The 21,398-nt window shown below is 44.1% G+C and overlaps 12 non-coding genes and 1 pseudogene across 12 annotated transcripts; all 13 read right to left on the reverse strand.

Annotated features, from left to right (window-relative positions):
• Positions 1-418: 418 nt before the first annotated feature.
• Positions 419-609, reverse strand: LOC141219108 (U2 spliceosomal RNA). Its single transcript, XR_012287739.1, has one exon. It is a non-coding gene; the product is annotated as a U2 spliceosomal RNA (small nuclear RNA).
• A 1,109-nt stretch (positions 610-1,718) lies between these two features.
• Positions 1,719-1,909, reverse strand: LOC141219109 (U2 spliceosomal RNA). The gene has a single exon (XR_012287740.1). It is a non-coding gene; the product is annotated as a U2 spliceosomal RNA (small nuclear RNA).
• A 1,109-nt stretch (positions 1,910-3,018) lies between these two features.
• On the reverse strand, positions 3,019-3,209 carry LOC141219111 (U2 spliceosomal RNA). The gene has a single exon (XR_012287742.1). It is a non-coding gene; the product is annotated as a U2 spliceosomal RNA (small nuclear RNA).
• Positions 3,210-4,321: 1,112 nt separating this feature from the next.
• Positions 4,322-4,512, reverse strand: LOC141219112 (U2 spliceosomal RNA). Its single transcript, XR_012287743.1, has one exon. It is a non-coding gene; the product is annotated as a U2 spliceosomal RNA (small nuclear RNA).
• Positions 4,513-5,621: 1,109 nt separating this feature from the next.
• LOC141219113 (U2 spliceosomal RNA) lies at positions 5,622-5,812 on the reverse strand. Its single transcript, XR_012287744.1, has one exon. It is a non-coding gene; the product is annotated as a U2 spliceosomal RNA (small nuclear RNA).
• Positions 5,813-6,927: 1,115 nt separating this feature from the next.
• Positions 6,928-7,118, reverse strand: LOC141219114 (U2 spliceosomal RNA). Its single transcript, XR_012287745.1, has one exon. It is a non-coding gene; the product is annotated as a U2 spliceosomal RNA (small nuclear RNA).
• A 1,115-nt stretch (positions 7,119-8,233) lies between these two features.
• LOC141219115 (U2 spliceosomal RNA) lies at positions 8,234-8,424 on the reverse strand. Its single transcript, XR_012287746.1, has one exon. It is a non-coding gene; the product is annotated as a U2 spliceosomal RNA (small nuclear RNA).
• Positions 8,425-9,539: 1,115 nt separating this feature from the next.
• On the reverse strand, positions 9,540-9,730 carry LOC141219116 (U2 spliceosomal RNA). Its single transcript, XR_012287747.1, has one exon. It is a non-coding gene; the product is annotated as a U2 spliceosomal RNA (small nuclear RNA).
• A 1,116-nt stretch (positions 9,731-10,846) lies between these two features.
• Positions 10,847-11,023, reverse strand: LOC141219188 (U2 spliceosomal RNA; annotated as a pseudogene).
• Positions 11,024-17,254: 6,231 nt separating this feature from the next.
• On the reverse strand, positions 17,255-17,445 carry LOC141219166 (U2 spliceosomal RNA). The gene has a single exon (XR_012287795.1). It is a non-coding gene; the product is annotated as a U2 spliceosomal RNA (small nuclear RNA).
• A 1,115-nt stretch (positions 17,446-18,560) lies between these two features.
• LOC141219117 (U2 spliceosomal RNA) lies at positions 18,561-18,751 on the reverse strand. Its single transcript, XR_012287748.1, has one exon. It is a non-coding gene; the product is annotated as a U2 spliceosomal RNA (small nuclear RNA).
• A 1,115-nt stretch (positions 18,752-19,866) lies between these two features.
• On the reverse strand, positions 19,867-20,057 carry LOC141219118 (U2 spliceosomal RNA). The gene has a single exon (XR_012287749.1). It is a non-coding gene; the product is annotated as a U2 spliceosomal RNA (small nuclear RNA).
• A 1,115-nt stretch (positions 20,058-21,172) lies between these two features.
• LOC141219119 (U2 spliceosomal RNA) lies at positions 21,173-21,363 on the reverse strand. The gene has a single exon (XR_012287750.1). It is a non-coding gene; the product is annotated as a U2 spliceosomal RNA (small nuclear RNA).
• Positions 21,364-21,398: the final 35 nt, after the last annotated feature.

The raw sequence follows: 21,398 nt of genomic DNA on the forward strand, positions 1-21,398 counted from the left end.
GTTAGCTCAGGTGAGTTTAAAAGGCTGCTGTTGATAACAAGGGCATTTGCTAAATAGATGGTGTGTGTGCAACAATATACTGAAAGGTCAATTATATTGTGCAGCTTATCTCACCACCTGTAGTTATTTAGGTGAAAGCTCCAAAATGCTTGCCTAATATGTCTGTTTATCCAAAAGGAAGTAAAAAGGGAGAGCTAGAAAGATAGCATTGCATCACATTACATGGCAATGCAATGCACAGTTGCTGAAGTTGAACCAAAATGAGCTTGTAATCTGGCTTCTGCAACTTTGAACATGAAAAATCCAATGAGGAGAAGAAAAGCAGAGCCAAAGAGTCCATCCCAAAATCCGACAAACAAGCAAAATGAACAAAAAACATTGAATTCAATTCTTTCTGATTTTAGAAACTGCATTAAAGAAGGGGTGCACCGGTCCTGGAGATACTGCAATACCAGGTCAATGCGTGGAGTGGACAGAGCAAGCTCTTTTTCCATCTCCCTGTTCTAAAAATCCATTTAATATATGGTCCCCAGATAGGGGACGTATCAGATATTAAACTGATAAGAACAGATACTACACTTGATCTTAGCCAAAAGGCCGAGAAGCGATAACCAGAATTGGTTTCAAACTACGGAGCCACCCAAGGATCCTAAAAAGTCCATTTGTGGAGATGAGCTCCTGGACTCCCGTTAAGAAGACATGTTGTCAACCTCTAGATCCCTTACATGCCTGCACTTTTCGGCTTGCTGCTGCTGCAATCCACGCGTTTTAGATCTGCATAACTCCACCTCTTTAAACACAGCACCTTCACCCCCTGCTGTTCCCACCCGCCTCAACACCGTTGGAAGGGAGGAGAAACAATTAAGGCGGGGGGTGGGGTGGAACGAGCAGCTGTCTACCCTTAGCAGGAGGGCTCCTGATTACATACCTCTCCTGCTGCTGCTGGCTGTCCAGCAGCAGACTGAAGGTGGCTGCTGCTGTGCACAGGTATATAAAGGCTCAGAGCCTATTATGACACGCGCAGCCAGCGTTCCATTGCCACATTCCATCTACTGCAGGCAGGATACCTGGCTGGCTGAATGTCGCTGAGAAGCTCACAGAGACCGCCATAAGCAACAGTTTAACAGAATGCCACAGACTAATCAACCAAACTTTTTGGGTTGGGTTCTCTTTTATAGTCTGCAGGCATTAAGTGAAAGAAGTCAGTGTTCCAGCAGAAGGAGACAACGTTTCAGAAAAGGCATTGTAGCAAACCAAAAAAGAAATTTTAAGCGCAGCAGAGTAACCAGCGCACATACCTGTTAGCTCAGGTGAGTTTAAAAGGCTGCTGTTGATAACAAGGGCATTTGCTAAATAGATGGTGTGTGTGCAACAATATACTGAAAGGTCAATTATATTGTGCAGCTTATCTCACCACCTGTAGTTATTTAGGTGAAAGCTCCAAAATGCTTGCCTAATATGTCTGTTTATCCAAAAGGAAGTAAAAAGGGAGAGCTAGAAAGATAGCATTGCATCACATTACATGGCAATGCAATGCACAGTTGCTGAAGTTGAACCAAAATGAGCTTGTAATCTGGCTTCTGCAACTTTGAACATGAAAAATCCAATGAGGAGAAGAAAAGCAGAGCCAAAGAGTCCATCCCAAAATCCGACAAACAAGCAAAATGAACAAAAAACATTGAATTCAATTCTTTCTGATTTTAGAAACTGCATTAAAGAAGGGGTGCACCGGTCCTGGAGATACTGCAATACCAGGTCAATGCGTGGAGTGGACAGAGCAAGCTCTTTTTCCATCTCCCTGTTCTAAAAATCCATTTAATATATGGTCCCCAGATAGGGGACGTATCAGATATTAAACTGATAAGAACAGATACTACACTTGATCTTAGCCAAAAGGCCGAGAAGCGATAACCAGAATTGGTTTCAAACTACGGAGCCACCCAAGGATCCTAAAAAGTCCATTTGTGGAGATGAGCTCCTGGACTCCCGTTAAGAAGACATGTTGTCAACCTCTAGATCCCTTACATGCCTGCACTTTTCGGCTTGCTGCTGCTGCAATCCACGCGTTTTAGATCTGCATAACTCCACCTCTTTAAACACAGCACCTTCACCCCCTGCTGTTCCCACCCGCCTCAACACCGTTGGAAGGGAGGAGAACCAATTAAGGCGGGGGGTGGGGTGGAACGAGCAGCTGTCTACCCTTAGCAGGAGGGCTCCTGATTACATACCTCTCCTGCTGCTGCTGGCTGTCCAGCAGCAGACTGAAGGTGGCTGCTGCTGTGCACAGGTATATAAAGGCTCAGAGCCTATTATGACACGCGCAGCCAGCGTTCCATTGCCACATTCCATCTACTGCAGGCAGGATACCTGGCTGGCTGAATGTCGCTGAGAAGCTCACAGAGACCGCCATAAGCAACAGTTTAACAGAATGCCACAGACTAATCAACCAAACTTTTTGGGTTGGGTTCTCTTTTATAGTCTGCAGGCATTAAGTGAAAGAAGTCAGTGTTCCAGCAGAAGGAGACAACGTTTCAGAAAAGGCATTGTAGCAAACCAAAAAAGAAATTTTAAGCGCAGCAGAGTAACCAGCGCACATACCTGTTAGCTCAGGTGAGTTTAAAAGGCTGCTGTTGATAACAAGGGCATTTGCTAAATAGATGGTGTGTGTGCAACAATATACTGAAAGGTCAATTATATTGTGCAGCTTATCTCACCACCTGTAGTTATTTAGGTGAAAGCTCCAAAATGCTTGCCTAATATGTCTGTTTATCCAAAAGGAAGTAAAAAGGGAGAGCTAGAAAGATAGCATTGCATCACATTACATGGCAATGCAATGCACAGTTGCTGAAGTTGAACCAAAATGAGCTTGTAATCTGGCTTCTGCAACTTTGAACATGAAAAATCCAATGAGGAGAAGAAAAGCAGAGCCAAAGAGTCCATCCCAAAATCCGACAAACAAGCAAAATGAACAAAAAACATTGAATTCAATTCTTTCTGATTTTAGAAACTGCATTAAAGAAGGGGTGCACCGGTCCTGGAGATACTGCAATACCAGGTCAATGCGTGGAGTGGACAGAGCAAGCTCTTTTTCCATCTCCCTGTTCTAAAAATCCATTTAATATATGGTCCCCAGATAGGGGACGTATCAGATATTAAACTGATAAGAACAGATACTACACTTGATCTTAGCCAAAAGGCCGAGAAGCGATAACCAGAATTGGTTTCAAACTACGGAGCCACCCAAGGATCCTAAAAAGTCCATTTGTGGAGATGAGCTCCTGGACTCCCGTTAAGAAGACATGTTGTCAACCTCTAGATCCCTTACATGCCTGCACTTTTCGGCTTGCTGCTGCTGCAATCCACGCGTTTTAGATCTGCATAACTCCACCTCTTTAAACACAGCACCTTCACCCCCTGCTGTTCCCACCCGCCTCAACACCGTTGGAAGGGAGGAGAACCAATTAAGGCGGGGGGTGGGGTGGAACGAGCAGCTGTCTACCCTTAGCAGGAGGGCTCCTGATTACATACCTCTCCTGCTGCTGCTGCTGGCTGTCCAGCAGCAGACTGAAGGTGGCTGCTGCTGTGCACAGGTATATAAAGGCTCAGAGCCTATTATGACACGCGCAGCCAGCGTTCCATTGCCACATTCCATCTACTGCAGGCAGGATACCTGGCTGGCTGAATGTCGCTGAGAAGCTCACAGAGACCGCCATAAGCAACAGTTTAACAGAATGCCACAGACTAATCAACCAAACTTTTTGGGTTGGGTTCTCTTTTATAGTCTGCAGGCATTAAATGAAAGAAGTCAGTGTTCCAGCAGAAGGAGACAACGTTTCAGAAAAGGCATTGTAGCAAACCAAAAAAGAAATTTTAAGCGCAGCAGAGTAACCAGCGCACATACCTGTTAGCTCAGGTGAGTTTAAAAGGCTGCTGTTGATAACAAGGGCATTTGCTAAATAGATGGTGTGTGTGCAACAATATACTGAAAGGTCAATTATATTGTGCAGCTTATCTCACCACCTGTAGTTATTTAGGTGAAAGCTCCAAAATGCTTGCCTAATATGTCTGTTTATCCAAAAGGAAGTAAAAAGGGAGAGCTAGAAAGATAGCATTGCATCACATTACATGGCAATGCAATGCACAGTTGCTGAAGTTGAACCAAAATGAGCTTGTAATCTGGCTTCTGCAACTTTGAACATGAAAAATCCAATGAGGAGAAGCAAAGCAGAGCCAAAGAGTCCATCCCAAAATCCGACAAACAAGCAAAATGAACAAAAAACATTGAATTCAATTCTTTCTGATTTTAGAAACTGCATTAAAGAAGGGGTGCACCGGTCCTGGAGATACTGCAATACCAGGTCAATGCGTGGAGTGGACAGAGCAAGCTCTTTTTCCATCTCCCTGTTCTAAAAATCCATTTAATATATGGTCCCCAGATAGGGGACGTATCAGATATTAAACTGATAAGAACAGATACTACACTTGATCTTAGCCAAAAGGCCGAGAAGCGATAACCAGAATTGGTTTCAAACTACGGAGCCACCCAAGGATCCTAAAAAGTCCATTTGTGGAGATGAGCTCCTGGACTCCCGTTAAGAAGACATGTTGTCAACCTCTAGATCCCTTACATGCCTGCTCTTTTCGGCTTGCTGCTGCTGCAATCCACGCGTTTTAGATCTGCATAACTCCACCTCTTTAAACACAGCACCTTCACCCCCTGCTGTTCCCACCCGCCTCAACACCGTTGGAAGGGAGGAGAACCAATTAAGGCGGGGGGTGGGGTGGAACGAGCATCTGTCTACCCTTAGCAGGAGGGCTCCTGATTACATACCTCTCCTGCTGCTGCTGGCTGTCCAGCAGCAGACTGAAGGTGGCTGCTGCTGTGCACAGGTATATAAAGGCTCAGAGCCTATTATGACACGCGCAGCCAGCGTTCCATTGCCACATTCCATCTACTGCAGGCAGGATACCTGGCTGGCTGAATGTCGCTGAGAAGCTCACAGAGACCGCCATAAGCAACAGTTTAACAGAATGCCACAGACTAATCAACCAAACTTTTTGGGTTGGGTTCTCTTTTATAGTCTGCAGGCATTAAGTGAAAGAAGTCAGTGTTCCAGCAGAAGGAGACAACGTTTCAGAAAAGGCATTGTAGCAAACCAAAAAAGAAATTTTAAGCGCAGCAGAGTAACCAGCGCACATACCTGTTAGCTCAGGTGAGTTTAAAAGGCTGCTGTTGATAACAAGGGCATTTGCTAAATAGATGGTGTGTGTGCAACAATATACTGAAAGGTCAATTATATTGTGCAGCTTATCTCACCACCTGTAGTTATTTAGGTGAAAGCTCCAAAATGCTTGCCTAATATGTCTGTTTATCCAAAAGGAAGTAAAAAGGGAGAGCTAGAAAGATAGCATTGCATCACATTACATGGCAATGCAATGCACAGTTGCTGAAGTTGAACCAAAATGAGCTTGTAATCTGGCTTCTGCAACTTTGAACATGAAAAATCCAATGAGGAGAAGAAAAGCAGAGCCAAAGAGTCCATCCCAAAATCCGACAAACAAGCAAAATGAACAAAAAACATTGAATTCAATTCTTTCTGATTTTAGAAACTGCATTAAAGAAGGGGTGCACCGGTCCTGGAGATACTGCAATACCAGGTCAATGCGTGGAGTGGACAGAGCAAGCTCTTTTTCCATCTCCCTGTTCTAAAAATCCATTTAATATATGGTCCCCAGATAGGGGACGTATCAGATATTAAACTGATAAGAACAGATACTACACTTGATCTTAGCCAAAAGGCCGAGAAGCGATAACCAGAATTGGTTTCAAACTACGGAGCCACCCAAGGATCCTAAAAAGTCCATTTGTGGAGATGAGCTCCTGGACTCCCGTTAAGAAGACATGTTGTCAACCTCTAGATCCCTTACATGCCTGCACTTTTCGGCTTGCTGCTGCTGCAATCCACGCGTTTTAGATCTGCATAACTCCACCTCTTTAAACACAGCACCTTCACCCCCTGCTGTTCCCACCCGCCTCAACACCGTTGGAAGGGAGGAGAACCAATTAAGGCGGGGGGTGGGGTGGAACGAGCAGCTGTCTACCCTTAGCAGGAGGGCTCCTGATTACATACCTCTCCTGCTGCTGCTGCTGCTGGCTGTCCAGCAGCAGACTGAAGGTGGCTGCTGCTGTGCACAGGTATATAAAGGCTCAGAGCCTATTATGACACGCGCAGCCAGCGTTCCATTGCCACATTCCATCTACTGCAGGCAGGATACCTGGCTGGCTGAATGTCGCTGAGAAGCTCACAGAGACCGCCATAAGCAACAGTTTAACAGAATGCCACAGACTAATCAACCAAACTTTTTGGGTTGGGTTCTCTTTTATAGTCTGCAGGCATTAAATGAAAGAAGTCAGTGTTCCAGCAGAAGGAGACAACGTTTCAGAAAAGGCATTGTAGCAAACCAAAAAAGAAATTTTAAGCGCAGCAGAGTAACCAGCGCACATACCTGTTAGCTCAGGTGAGTTTAAAAGGCTGCTGTTGATAACAAGGGCATTTGCTAAATAGATGGCGTGTGTGCAACAATATACTGAAAGGTCAATTATATTGTGCAGCTTATCTCACCACCTGTAGTTATTTAGGTGAAAGCTCCAAAATGCTTGCCTAATATGTCTGTTTATCCAAAAGGAAGTAAAAAGGGAGAGCTAGAAAGATAGCATTGCATCACATTACATGGCAATGCAATGCACAGTTGCTGAAGTTGAACCAAAATGAGCTTGTAATCTGGCTTCTGCAACTTTGAACATGAAAAATCCAATGAGGAGAAGAAAAGCAGAGCCAAAGAGTCCATCCCAAAATCCGACAAACAAGCAAAATGAACAAAAAACATTGAATTCAATTCTTTCTGATTTTAGAAACTGCATTAAAGAAGGGGTGCACCGGTCCTGGAGATACTGCAATACCAGGTCAATGCGTGGAGTGGACAGAGCAAGCTCTTTTTCCATCTCCCTGTTCTAAAAATCCATTTAATATATGGTCCCCAGATAGGGGACGTATCAGATATTAAACTGATAAGAACAGATACTACACTTGATCTTAGCCAAAAGGCCGAGAAGCGATAACCAGAATTGGTTTCAAACTACGGAGCCACCCAAGGATCCTAAAAAGTCCATTTGTGGAGATGAGCTCCTGGACTCCCGTTAAGAAGACATGTTGTCAACCTCTAGATCCCTTACATGCCTGCACTTTTCGGCTTGCTGCTGCTGCAATCCACGCGTTTTAGATCTGCATAACTCCACCTCTTTAAACACAGCACCTTCACCCCCTGCTGTTCCCACCCGCCTCAACACCGTTGGAAGGGAGGAGAACCAATTAAGGCGGGGGGTGGGGTGGAACGAGCAGCTGTCTACCCTTAGCAGGAGGGCTCCTGATTACATACCTCTCCTGCTGCTGCTGCTGCTGGCTGTCCAGCAGCAGACTGAAGGTGGCTGCTGCTGTGCACAGGTATATAAAGGCTCAGAGCCTATTATGACACGCGCAGCCAGCGTTCCATTGCCACATTCCATCTACTGCAGGCAGGATACCTGGCTGGCTGAATGTCGCTGAGAAGCTCACAGAGACCGCCATAAGCAACAGTTTAACAGAATGCCACAGACTAATCAACCAAACTTTTTGGGTTGGGTTCTCTTTTATAGTCTGCAGGCATTAAATGAAAGAAGTCAGTGTTCCAGCAGAAGGAGACAACGTTTCAGAAAAGGCATTGTAGCAAACCAAAAAAGAAATTTTAAGCGCAGCAGAGTAACCAGCGCACATACCTGTTAGCTCAGGTGAGTTTAAAAGGCTGCTGTTGATAACAAGGGCATTTGCTAAATAGATGGCGTGTGTGCAACAATATACTGAAAGGTCAATTATATTGTGCAGCTTATCTCACCACCTGTAGTTATTTAGGTGAAAGCTCCAAAATGCTTGCCTAATATGTCTGTTTATCCAAAAGGAAGTAAAAAGGGAGAGGTAGAAAGATAGCATTGCATCACATTACATGGCAATGCAATGCACAGTTGCTGAAGTTGAACCAAAATGAGCTTGTAATCTGGCTTCTGCAACTTTGAACATGAAAAATCCAATGAGGAGAAGAAAAGCAGAGCCAAAGAGTCCATCCCAAAATCCGACAAACAAGCAAAATGAACAAAAAACATTGAATTCAATTCTTTCTGATTTTAGAAACTGCATTAAAGAAGGGGTGCACCGGTCCTGGAGATACTGCAATACCAGGTCAATGCGTGGAGTGGACAGAGCAAGCTCTTTTTCCATCTCCCTGTTCTAAAAATCCATTTAATATATGGTCCCCAGATAGGGGACGTATCAGATATTAAACTGATAAGAACAGATACTACACTTGATCTTAGCCAAAAGGCCGAGAAGCGATAACCAGAATTGGTTTCAAACTACGGAGCCACCCAAGGATCCTAAAAAGTCCATTTGTGGAGATGAGCTCCTGGACTCCCGTTAAGAAGACATGTTGTCAACCTCTAGATCCCTTACATGCCTGCACTTTTCGGCTTGCTGCTGCTGCAATCCACGCGTTTTAGATCTGCATAACTCCACCTCTTTAAACACAGCACCTTCACCCCCTGCTGTTCCCACCTGCCTCAACACCGTTGGAAGGGAGGAGAACCAATTAAGGCGGGGGGTGGGGTGGAACGAGCAGCTGTCTACCCTTAGCAGGAGGGCTCCTGATTACATACCTCTCCTGCTGCTGCTGCTGCTGGCTGTCCAGCAGCAGACTGAAGGTGGCTGCTGCTGTGCACAGGTATATAAAGGCTCAGAGCCTATTATGACACGCGCAGCCAGCGTTCCATTGCCACATTCCATCTACTGCAGGCAGGATACCTGGCTGGCTGAATGTCGCTGAGAAGCTCACAGAGACCGCCATAAGCAACAGTTTAACAGAATGCCACAGACTAATCAACCAAACTTTTTGGGTTGGGTTCTCTTTTATAGTCTGCAGGCATTAAATGAAAGAAGTCAGTGTTCCAGCAGAAGGAGACAACGTTTCAGAAAAGGCATTGTAGCAAACCAAAAAAGAAATTTTAAGCGCAGCAGAGTAACCAGCGCACATACCTGTTAGCTCAGGTGAGTTTAAAAGGCTGCTGTTGATAACAAGGGCATTTGCTAAATAGATGGTGTGTGTGCAACAATATACTGAAAGGTCAATTATATTGTGCAGCTTATCTCACCACCTGTAGTAATTTAGGTGAAAGCTCCAAAATGCTTGCCTAATATGTCTGTTTATCCAAAAGGAAGTATAAAGGGAGAGCTAGAAAGATAGCATTGCATCACATTACATGGCAATGCAATGCACAGTTGCTGAAGTTGAACCAAAATGAGCTTGTAATCTGGCTTCTGCAACTTTGAACATGAAAAATTCAATGAGGAGAAGAAAAGCAGAGCCAAAGAGTCCATCCCAAAATCCGACAAACAAGCAAAATGAACAAAAAACATTGAATTCAATTCTTTCTGATTTTAGAAACTGCATTAAAGAAGGGGTGCACCGGTCCTGGAGATACTGCAATACCAGGTCAATGCGTGGAGTGGACAGAGCAAGCTCTTTTTCCATCTCCCTGTTCTAAAAATCCATTTAATATATGGTCCCCAGATAGGGGACGTATCAGATATTAAACTGATAAGAACAGATACTACACTTGATCTTAGCCAAAAGGCCGAGAAGCGATAACCAGAATTGGTTTCAAACTACGGAGCCACCCAAGGATCCTAAAAAGTCCATTTGTGGAGATGAGCTCCTGGACTCCCGTTAAGAAGACATGTTGTCAACCTCTAGATCCCTTACATGCCTGCACTTTTCGGCTTGCTGCTGCTGCAATCCACGCGTTTTAGATCTGCATAACTCCACCTCTTTAAACACAGCACCTTCACCCCCTGCTGTTCCCACCCGCCTCAACACCGTTGGAAGGGAGGAGAACCAATGAAGGCGGGGGGGTGGGGTGGAACGAGCAGCTGTCTACCCTTAGCAGGAGGGCTCCTGATTACATACCTCTCCTGCTGCTGCTGCTGCTGGCTGTCCAGCAGCAGACTGAAGGTGGCTGCTGCTGTGCACAGGTATATAAAGGCTCAGAGCCTATTATGACACGCGCAGCCAGCGTTCCATTGCCACATTCCATCTACTGCAGGCAGGATACCTGGCTGGCTGAATGTCGCTGAGAAGCTCACAGAGACCGCCATAAGCAACAGTTTAACAGAATGCCACAGACTAATCAACCAAACTTTTTGGGTTGGGTTCTCTTTTATAGTCTGCAGGCATTAAATGAAAGAAGTCAGTGTTCCAGCAGAAGGAGACAACGTTTCAGAAAAGGCATTGTAGCAAACCAAAAAAGAAATTTTAAGCGCAGCAGAGTAACCAGCGCACATACCTGTTAGCTCAGGTGAGTTTAAAAGGCTGCTGTTGATAACAAGGGCATTTGCTAAATAGATGGTGTGTGTGCAACAATATACTGAAAGGTCAATTATATTGTGCAGCTTATCTCACCACCTGTAGTTATTTAGGTGAAAGCTCCAAAATGCTTGCCTAATATGTCTGTTTATCCAAAAGGAAGTAAAAAGGGAGAGCTAGAAAGATAGCATTGCATCACATTACATGGCAATGCAATGCACAGTTGCTGAAGTTGAACCAAAATGAGCTTGTAATCTGGCTTCTGCAACTTTGAACATGAAAAATCCAATGAGGAGAAGAAAAGCAGAGCCAAAGAGTCCATCCCAAAATCCGACAAACAAGCAAAATGAACAAAAAACATTGAATTCAATTCTTTCTGATTTTAGAAACTGCATTAAAGAAGGGGTGCACCGGTCCTGGAGATACTGCAATACCAGGTCAATGCGTGGAGTGGACAGAGCAAGCTCTTTTTCCATCTCCCTGTTCTAAAAATCCATTTAATATATGGTCCCCAGATAGGGGACGTATCAGATATTAAACTGATAAGAACAGATTTTTGCGTTTATATTTAAAATATCGTAGTCTTTATCTTTTCTTCAGAGCTTTAAAATAACATCTTCCATAGGTGATAGTTCCATATACTCAGGGCTCTTTTCTTTCCAAGCTTCTTCATATCCATTAGGTAGTACATATAAATTTCACTTAATGCCAGTCTTATACAATCCTTGACTTCTATATAGTCTCTTTTAAACAACAATATGTTTCTGGTCTTCCATAGAGCACTTTTAACACAACTCAAAGTGCACCATAAAACTCTCTCTTTTTCTTTCGTCATGTTTGGTAAAATCCCATATAAAACCACTTCATGGCTTAAAAAATTAAGACCAGATAAAAATTTTAAAAGCTCACCACAGTCTTTCCACACTTGCTGTGCAAAATCACAATTCCAAATAAGGTGCATAGTAGTCTCATCATTATTGCACTGATGCCTCGGGCAGGTTTGTATAGTGCTAAGTCTTCTTTTATACTGGAAATCACGAGTCGGTAAACATTCCTGCACAATCATCCAAGCTAAGTCTTTATGTTGATTCATCAGGTAAGGTGCATTTGTTAAATTCCATATTTTAGTGACTCTGCTATATGAATAATGGCTTATGGGCGTCAAAGTTTCTTTCTTTTTTAATTGCTGCAGCAGCTTCCTTGCATTCTTCAATGTCTCCATCTCAAAAGAATCTAGGCCATATAATCTGATAACTTTCTCCAGGATGGCATATTGTTGTGGAGGGGATAACAACACTGGGCTTGTTAAAGAAATGGATATCCACTTTCGCCTCCTAAAAATGTGGCCAGCTGCATATCTTAAAAAATGTGCCCAAGGGCTTGAAGCAAACATATATTTAAAACAGAGGCTAAAAAACTTGGAGTATAAAAACAGTTTGACGTTGGGAACATCCTTACCACCAAGGTGGTGCATCTTGTACATTGTTTCTCTCTTCACCTTTTCGAACTTAGAGTTCCACACAAATTCAAACAGCATTCTCTGTAATCTTCTCGCTGTAAGGTCACTTGGGGGATAAACATAACTGAGATATAACATGACAGGAAGCAGAAGGGCCTTAATAATTAAAACTTTACCTTCGATTGTTAATTTTCTTAATTTCCAAAAGTCAATCTTCTTTTGTATTTTGTCCCTTACTCCATCCCAGCTCTTCATTCCATCATTCTGTCGATCAAAAATCACGCCCAGAATTTTAATCTTCTCTGACTGCATCGGGAGATCAGGGATGGACACATCCGCCCAATTGCCACGGACAAAACAATCACATTTCTCAATGTTTAACTTAAAACCTGAGGCTTCACAAAAAAAATTGGTCGTTCTTATAGCTCTCCTGAGAGCGGCGGGTGATGAACAAAAAATAGTAATATCATCCATGTAGCCCATTACCTTCACATCTCTTCCATGTCCTCCAGGGATAGGGACACCTTTAATCACTTTATCCTCTCGTAGCATAGATAAAAGAGGCTCTATTGCACATATAAATAGCACTGGGGACAAAGGGCAGCCTTGCTTCACACCTGAATGCAAAAACACTTCATTAGACAAAAATCCATTGATTAAAATTTTACTAAAAGAGTTCTTATATAAAAGTGCCACTTGCTTGATAAAAATTTCAGGGAAGCCCATTTTTTTTAAAACCAACCATAAAAAACAATGAGAGACACGATCAAAAGCCTTTTGAAAATCCAACGATAAAATTGCTAAGTCTTGCTTCCTGGATTGCTGGTACCATATGACATCGCGGATGGTATTGAGATGCTCCGCAACTCCTCTTCCTGGCACCCCACATACCTGGTCTTCATAAATAACTTTGGATAAAACTTTTTTAAAACGGTTCACTAAAATTTTGGACATCAACTTGTAATCAACATTCAACAGTGTGATTGGTCTCCAGTTTGCCAGATGGGATTTGGCTCCTTTTTTAAAAATCAGGGAGACCAGACCACTTCTCCAAGATATAGGCAGGATATCACACTTAAAAGCTTCTTTGATTACTAAAAACAAGTCGGGTTTTAAAAAATTCCAAAATTCACGATAAAATTCAACAGGCAAACCGTCAGAACCAGGGGTTTTCCCATAGGAAAAACTTTTGATAGCAGCATCTACTTCCGACAAGGTGACTTCAGTGCATAACAATTCTTGGTCTTCGCGGCTCAGACTATTTTTTAATGAATTAAGGGCATCTTCAGTAAAAGACTGGTCTATAGTTTTCTCATTAAAAAGCTGCTGATAAAACTGGTGAGCTTGGTTGAGCATACCTTCAGTTGTAGTTTCACCCTCTAATTCTGTTATCATTTCCTTAGCAGCAACTACTTTTTTAAAAAAAAATCTTGAGCACTTTTCATTTTTCTCCATCACTTCAATTTTTGAGTTATAAATTATTTCCTTACCCTTCGACTCTATACTCTTTTTAATTTCTTTTTTTGTTGCTTCAATTAAATCGTCCATTTCAAGTCCCACATCTCTTAGTTGATAACAGGTCTGCAATTTAGTAATAAGCCTTTTATGCCAAGCGGACTTTTCTCTTGCATTGGCTATGCTGACCTTGATAAAAAAACTTTTTATCTTCATCTTGCTGTATTCCCACCATTCTAGCAGAGTTAAAAATTTTTGTTGTTTTGTTCTTAAATAATTAAAAAACGCTTTAAAATCTGTTCTTACCTTAGGATCTTGTAACAATGTTGTATTTAGCCTCCAAACTCCTCTTGCCTTGACAAGCCCAGGTAATTCTAACTCTGATAGCAACATCTTATGATCTGAAAAAATGTTTGGGATTAAGACAACAGATTTGACATTCACATATTGGGACATGAAAATAAAATCAATACGAGATTTAGAAGAAGAGTTCTCCCAAGTATAACCGGGATCATTACTACGGATCTCTTTCCAGGAGTCTCTAAGAAAAAAATCAGTTAACAAATCCTTTAGTTGTTTCTCTGTTTTGTCTTTTTTAGGAACGGTGGAACTCCCGCTTCTCCCTTCACCAGGCAAGACACAATTGAAATCCCCACAGAACATCAGAGGCGATGAACCAGGTAGGTAATATTGCACATCTTCAAACAACTGATGTCTCTCTTCCTTCACCGGAGAAGCATAAATGTTCAAAAGTCTAAAGTCCACACCTTTAAAACTAATATTTAAGAAAAGAGCACGTCCAGAAGAAATGTCCACAAAAGAGTTGATTTTAAAGTCATGCGACCTAAACAGCACTCCAATGCCAGAGGAACGATTTTCATTATCTCCGGACCAGATAGAGGGCCCATGAGGCCAATCTTTTCTTAAATCTGCATAATTCATATCAAAGTCAATGTTACATTCTTGCAAACAAAAGACATCACAGTCCACTGTTGACAGGTAGGAAAACAAAGCAGCCCTTCTTGTAGAGCCCCTTATACTCCTCACATTGAGCGAGGCTACTTTAATTGATGAGGTCATGATAGGATAGTTCAGGTCACACTACTGTCAGAATCAGACATAAAGCCCACCGATGTTAACGGGCTCTGCACTTCTGAGTCCGAAAAAGAAATGTTTATAGGGTCTGAAGGCCTTGGCTCCTCAGGAGGGGCAGCGGGAGCCATTGGCTTGTATTGCAGAAGACTTGGTTTTAATGGACACTTCTTGGAAGTCTCCCTGGCCACATTCTCATCAGACCTATCATCTGTTTTCCTTTTCCTACGAGTTTCCAGCTCCATTGCTTCTTCCTCCGAGCTAAATGTCCCGATTTCAGCAGAGGGACTCCCCTCCACCACCATATCACCCGGATCAGAATCAGCAGCCCAGTCCTTAGATGAAGCTTCCCTCCTCTCAGGACGGACAGGTTTCTCAGCTGGAGGTTTCTGCATAGACGTGGGCTTATGCGCAGCAGGAATAGGAGAACTGGCAGGTTTTCCCTGCGCAGCAGGCACTGAAGTGCTTGTGGACCCGCCTACAGGGGGTTGTGTTCGCACAGTAGATACAGGAGCACCGGTGGGACCCCCCTTAGCAGCAGGAGCAGGAGGGTTGGTTGGCTTCCTCTGTGCAGCAGGTGCAGACGTACCACCTGATGTACTAGCAGGCTTGGTCTGTGGAGCAGGTACTGGAGAGCTAGAAGACTGCCCCCGCGCTGTAGACGCACCCGCAGGAGCAGGAACAGCAGAGGGTTGCCTCTGCCCCCCGGGAGCAGATGGAGGCACACGGGCAGGTTGCTTTGCCAGCGTTTCAGCATAGGTTTCCGCCTTTTTCTTCAAAGGACACTCCCGGAAGGAGTGACCTGGGACCCGGCAGATGTTGCACACCATCTCATTGGTACAGTCCATTGTGGCATGTCCATGCTTGTAGCACTTCTTACAGATTGCCACCTCCTCCTTGCAGTTCTCATAAGTGTGACCGAAACACATGCATTTCCGGCAGAAGAGGGGCATGTCCGGGTAGAAGAGGCGCCCCCGCTCCCTACCGATCAGGAAACTTGACGGAGGATGACGCTGACCACCAATGCCATTTGGATCTTCACAAAATTTAACAAAAAATTTATGCTTTCCCGTCCAGAGGTTTTCCTCATTCATGACCTTGTGGGAATACCGCAGTTCTGGGAAATAGTTTTGAAGAAAGCAAATAATATTAACTAAGGGAACATGAGGGTTGCTCATCTGAACCACGAGCGGCTTCTCTCCACCGGAGTAAAGGATGACAAAGGTGAGTCCTTTAAGATCCTCATCTGAAAGGTGCAGGTGAATCTGGCGGAAGAGGTTCTGGCACGCATACTCCGACTCCAGAGTCAAAGTGAAGGAACCGGGGCGATCTTGAAGGGCCAGGATGTCTTCCCTCTTTACTCCTAGGATCTCCAGCAGCACTCTCCTCACGAAAAACTTCAAGGTCAACTTCTCCTTGGATGCATCGTCCACTTCGATCTTGAAAGAGTTCTTGATGCGAAGGTCACCAGCTCTGGCATAGCGCACTGCGGCCGCTACTGCTGATGCCATCTTCAAAAGGTAGATAGGGTCGATCGCCTTCTTGGTTTCTTTGCGTATCTGCCCCCTAAAGCAGCATGAGGCTTAAGACGGCTTTTACACCGCCGATGCCTCAAGGCCAAGGGCACGATTGGCTTAGAATCCTTCTGGCAAGATGTGGTATCTTAGCCAAAAGGCCGAGAAGCGATAACCAGAATTGGTTTCAAACTACGGAGCCACCCAAGGATCCTAAAAAGTCCATTTGTGGAGATGAGCTCCTGGACTTCCGTTAAGAAGACATGTTGTCAACCTCTAGATCCCTTACATGCCTGCACTTTTCGGCTTGCTGCTGCTGCAATCCACGCGTTTTAGATCTGCATAACTCCACCTCTTTAAACACAGCACCTTCACCCCCTGCTGTTCCCACCCGCCTCAACACCGTTGGAAGGGAGGAGAACCAATTAAGGCGGGGGATGGGGTGGAACGAGCAGCTGTCTACCCTTAGCAGGAGGGCTCCTGATTACATACCTCTCCTGCTGCTGCTGCTGCTGGCTGTCCAGCAGCAGACTGAAGGTGGCTGCTGCTGTGCACAGGTATATAAAGGCTCAGAGCCTATTATGACACGCGCAGCCAGCGTTCCATTGCCACATTCCATCTACTGCAGGCAGGATACCTGGCTGGCTGAATGTCGCTGAGAAGCTCACAGAGACCGCCATAAGCAACAGTTTAACAGAATGCCACAGACTAATCAACCAAACTTTTTGGGTTGGGTTCTCTTTTATAGTCTGCAGGCATTAAATGAAAGAAGTCAGTGTTCCAGCAGAAGGAGACAACGTTTCAGAAAAGGCATTGTAGCAAACCAAAAAAGAAATTTTAAGCGCAGCAGAGTAACCAGCGCACATACCTGTTAGCTCAGGTGAGTTTAAAAGGCTGCTGTTGATAACAAGGGCATTTGCTAAATAGATGGTGTGTGTGCAACAATATACTGAAAGGTCAATAATATTGTGCAGCTTATCTCACCACCTGTAGTTATTTAGGTGAAAGCTCCAAAATGCTTGCCTAATATGTCTGTTTATCCAAAAGGAAGTAAAAAGGGAGAGCTAGAAAGATAGCATTGCATCACATTACATGGCAATGCAATGCACAGTTGCTGAAGTTGAACCAAAATGAGCTTGTAATCTGGCTTCTGCAACTTTGAACATGAAAAATCCAATGAGGAGAAGAAAAGCAGAGCCAAAGAGTCCATCCCAAAATCCGACAAACAAGCAAAATGAACAAAAAACATTGAATTCAATTCTTTCTGATTTTAGAAACTGCATTAAAGAAGGGGTGCACCGGTCCTGGAGATACTGCAATACCAGGTCAATGCGTGGAGTGGACAGAGCAAGCTCTTTTTCCATCTCTCTGTTCTAAAAATCCATTTAATATATGGTCCCCAGATAGGGGACGTATCAGATATTAAACTGATAAGAACAGATACTACACTTGATCTTAGCCAAAAGGCCGAGAAGCGATAACCAGAATTGGTTTCAAACTACGGAGCCACCCAAGGATCCTGAAAAGTCCATTTGTGGAGATGAGCTCCTGGACTCCCGTTAAGAAGACATGTTGTCAACCTCTAGATCCCTTACATGCCTGCACTTTTCGGCTTGCTGCTGCTGCAATCCACGCGTTTTAGATCTGCATAACTCCACCTCTTTAAACACAGCACCTTCACCCCCTGCTGTTCCCACCCGCCTCAACACCGTTGGAAGGGAGGAGAACCAATTAAGGCGGGGGGTGGGGTGGAACGAGCAGCTGTCTACCCTTAGCAGGAGGGCTCCTGATTACATACCTCTCCTGCTGCTGCTGCTGCTGGCTGTCCAGCAGCAGACTGAAGGTGGCTGCTGCTGTGCACAGGTATATAAAGGCTCAGAGCCTATTATGACACGCGCAGCCAGCGTTCCATTGCCACATTCCATCTACTGCAGGCAGGATACCTGGCTGGCTGAATGTCGCTGAGAAGCTCACAGAGACCGCCATAAGCAACAGTTTAACAGAATGCCACAGACTAATCAACCAAACTTTTTGGGTTGGGTTCTCTTTTATAGTCTGCAGGCATTAAATGAAAGAAGTCAGTGTTCCAGCAGAAGGAGACAACGTTTCAGAAAAGGCATTGTAGCAAACCAAAAAAGAAATTTTAAGCGCAGCAGAGTAACCAGCGCACATACCTGTTAGCTCAGGTGAGTTTAAAAGGCTGCTGTTGATAACAAGGGCATTTGCTAAATAGATGGTGTGTGTGCAACAATATACTGAAAGGTCAATTATATTGTGCAGCTTATCTCACCACCTGTAGTTATTTAGGTGAAAGCTCCAAAATGCTTGCCTAATATGTCTGTTTATCCAAAAGGAAGTAAAAAGGGAGAGCTAGAAAGATAGCATTGCATCACATTACATGGCAATGCAATGCACAGTTGCTGAAGTTGAACCAAAATGAGCTTGTAATCTGGCTTCTGCAACTTTGAACATGAAAAATCCAATGAGGAGAAGAAAAGCAGAGCCAAAGAGTCCATCCCAAAATCCGACAAACAAGCAAAATGAACAAAAAACATTGAATTCAATTCTTTCTGATTTTAGAAACTGCATTAAAGAAGGGGTGCACCGGTCCTGGAGATACTGCAATACCAGGTCAATGCGTGGAGTGGACAGAGCAAGCTCTTTTTCCATCTCCCTGTTCTAAAAATCCATTTAATATATGGTCCCCAGATAGGGGACGTATCAGATATTAAACTGATAAGAACAGATACTACACTTGATCTTAGCCAAAAGGCCGAGAAGCGATAACCAGAATTGGTTTCAAACTACGGAGCCACCCAAGGATCCTAAAAAGTCCATTTGTGGAGATGAGCTCCTGGACTCCCGTTAAGAAGACATGTTGTCAACCTCTAGATCCCTTACATGCCTGCACTTTTCGGCTTGCTGCTGCTGCAATCCACGCGTTTTAGATCTGCATAACTCCACCTCTTTAAACACAGCACCTTCACCCCCTACTGTTCCCACCCGCCTCAACACCGTTGGAAGGGAGGAGAACCAATTAAGGCGGGGGGTGGGGTGGAACGAGCAGCTGTCTACCCTTAGCAGGAGGGCTCCTGATTACATACCTCTCCTGCTGCTGCTGCTGCTGGCTGTCCAGCAGCAGACTGAAGGTGGCTGCTGCTGTGCACAGGTATATAAAGGCTCAGAGCCTATTATGACACGCGCAGCCAGCGTTCCATTGCCACATTCCATCTACTGCAGGCAGGATACCTGGCTGGCTGAATGTCGCTGAGAAGCTCACAGAGACCGCCATAAGCAACAGTTTAACAGAATGCCACAGACTAATCAACCAAACTTTTTGGGTTGGGTTCTCTTTTATAGTCTGCAGGCATTAAATGAAAGAAGTCAGTGTTCCAGCAGAAGGAGACAACGTTTCAGAAAAGGCATTGTAGCAAACCAAAAAAGAAATTTTAAGCGCAGCAGAGTAACCAGCGCACATACCTGTTAGCTCAGGTGAGTTTAAAAGGCTGCTGTTGATAACAAGGGCATTTGCTAAATAGATGGTGTGTGTGCAACAATATACTGAAAGGTCAATTATATTGTGCAGCTTATCTCACCACCTGTAGTTATTTAGGTGAAAGCTCCAAAATGCTTGCCTAATATGTCTGTTTATCCAAAAGGAAGTAAAAAGGGAGAGCTAGAAAGATAGCATTGCATCACATTACATGGCAATGCAATGCACAGTTGCTGAAGTTGAACCAAAATGAGCTTGTAATCTGGCTTCTGCAACTTTGAACATGAAAAATCCAATGAGGAGAAGAAAAGCAGAGCCAAAGAGTCCATCCCAAAATCCGACAAACAAGCAAAATGAACAAAAAACATTGAATTCAATTCTTTCTGATTTTAGAAACTGCATTAAAGAAGGGGTGCACCGGTCCTGGAGATACTGCAATACCAGGTCAATGCGTGGAGTGGACAGAGCAAGCTCTTTTTCCATCTCCCTGTTCTAAAAATCCATTTAATATATGGTCCCCAGATAGGGGACGTATCAGATATTAAACTGATAAGAACAGATACTACACTTGATCTTAGCCAAAAGGCCGAGAAGCGATAACCAGAATTGGTTTCAAACTACGGAGCCACCCAAGGATCCTAAAAAGTCCATTTGTGGAGATGAGCTCCTGGACTCCCGTTAAGAAGACATGTTGTCAACCTCTAGATCCCTTACATGCCTGCACTTTTCGGCTTGCTGCTGCTGCAATCCACGCGTTTTAGATCTGCATAACTCCACCTCTTTAAACACAGCACCTTCACCCCCTGCTGTTCCCACCCGCCTCAACACCATTGGAAGGGAGGAGAACCAATTAAGGCGGGGGGTGGGGTGGAACGAGCAGCTGTCTACCCTTAGCAGGAGGGCTCCTGATTACATACCTCTCCTGCTGCTGCTGCTGCTGGCTGTCCAGCAGCAGACTGAAGGTGGCTGCTGCTGTGCACAGGTATATAAAGGCTCAGAGCCTATTATGACACGCGCAGCCAGCGTTCCATTGCCACATTCCATCTACTGCAGGCAGGATACCTGGCTGGCTGAATGTCGCTGAGAAGCTCACAGAGACCGCCATAAGCAACAGTTTAACAGAATGCCACAGACTAATCAACCAAACTTTTTGGGTTGGGTTCTCTTTTATAGTCTGCAGGCATTAAATGAAAGAAGTCAGTGTTCCAGCAGAAGGAGACAACGTTTCAGAAAAGGCATTGTAGCAAACCAAAAAAGAAATTTTAAGCGCAGCAGAGTAACCAGCGCACATACCTGTTAGCTCAGGTGAGTTTAAAAGGCTGCTGTTGATAACAAGGGCATTTGCTAAATAGATGGTGTGTGTGCAACAATATACTGAAAGGTCAATTATATTGTGCAGCTTATCTCACCACCTGTAGTTATTTAGGTGAAAGCTCCAAAATGCTTGCCTAATATGTCTGTTTATCCAAAAGGAAGTAAAAAGGGAGAGCTAGAAAGATAGCATTGCATCACATTACATGGCAATGCAATGCACAGTTGCTGAAGTTGAACCAAAATGAGCTTGTAATCTGGCTTCTGCAACTTTGAACATGAAAAATCCAATGAGGAGAAGAAAAGCAGAGCCAAAGAGTCCATCCCAAAATCCGACAAACAAGCAAAATGAACAAAAAACATTGAATTCAATTCTTTCTGATTTTAGAAACTGCATTAAAGAAGGGGTGCACCGGTCCTGGAGATACTGCAATACCAGGTCAATGCGTGGAGTGGACAGAGCAAGCTCTTTTTCCATCTCCCTGTTCTAAAAATCCATTTAATATATGGTCCCCAGATAGGGGACGTATCAGATATTAAACTGATAAGAACAGATACTACACTTGATCTTAGCCAAAAGGCCGAGAAGCGATAACCAGAATTGGTTTCAAACTACGGAGCCACCCAA

This window comes from Phyllobates terribilis, unplaced genomic scaffold (assembly GCF_046119375.1).
Source record: "Phyllobates terribilis strain yellow unplaced genomic scaffold, ASM4611937v1 Scaffold_255__1_contigs__length_2797608, whole genome shotgun sequence".
Taxonomy (NCBI): Eukaryota; Metazoa; Chordata; class Amphibia; order Anura; family Dendrobatidae; genus Phyllobates; species Phyllobates terribilis.